General features: G+C 47.9%; 1 protein-coding gene across 3 annotated transcripts in view; it reads right to left on the reverse strand.

The window, feature by feature from the left end:
* bcar1 (BCAR1 scaffold protein, Cas family member) overlaps positions 1 to 407 on the reverse strand; it is a 90,380-nt gene that overhangs the window by 64,252 nt on the left and 25,721 nt on the right. The window lies entirely within an intron of this gene.

Raw genomic sequence — 407 nt, forward strand, 5'->3', positions numbered from 1 at the left:
CTGCAGGCAGTCAAACATTCTACAGAACACCTGGAGGACAGGGAGGGGCCACAGAAAACACAACACACATGTGAGCAGAAGGAAAAGTGTGTGTGTCAGAGTGAATGTTTATCTGCTCTACCATTTATTATTTCATGGTGACGAGGATGGTGTGTGACAGAGCCTCACCTTCACTTAATGTCTTTAGAAATCCAGCCTCACCTCCCTCACACACACACACACACACATGCGCACAGGGGGGTTACTACGCAACCAAGCCTGAAGGGACAGTGAGTCGGTCTGGACTGATCTAGATTTGCTGATAACACATATAAAAGGACACACACACACACACACACACACACACACACACACACACACACACACACACACACACACACACACACACACACACACACACACACACA

This window comes from Seriola lalandi, unplaced genomic scaffold (genome assembly GCF_002814215.2).
Source record: "Seriola lalandi dorsalis isolate HSWRI2012SDOR001 ecotype SW California unplaced genomic scaffold, Sedor1 jcf7180002055008, whole genome shotgun sequence".
In the NCBI taxonomy this organism is placed as follows: domain Eukaryota; kingdom Metazoa; phylum Chordata; class Actinopteri; order Carangiformes; family Carangidae; genus Seriola; species Seriola lalandi.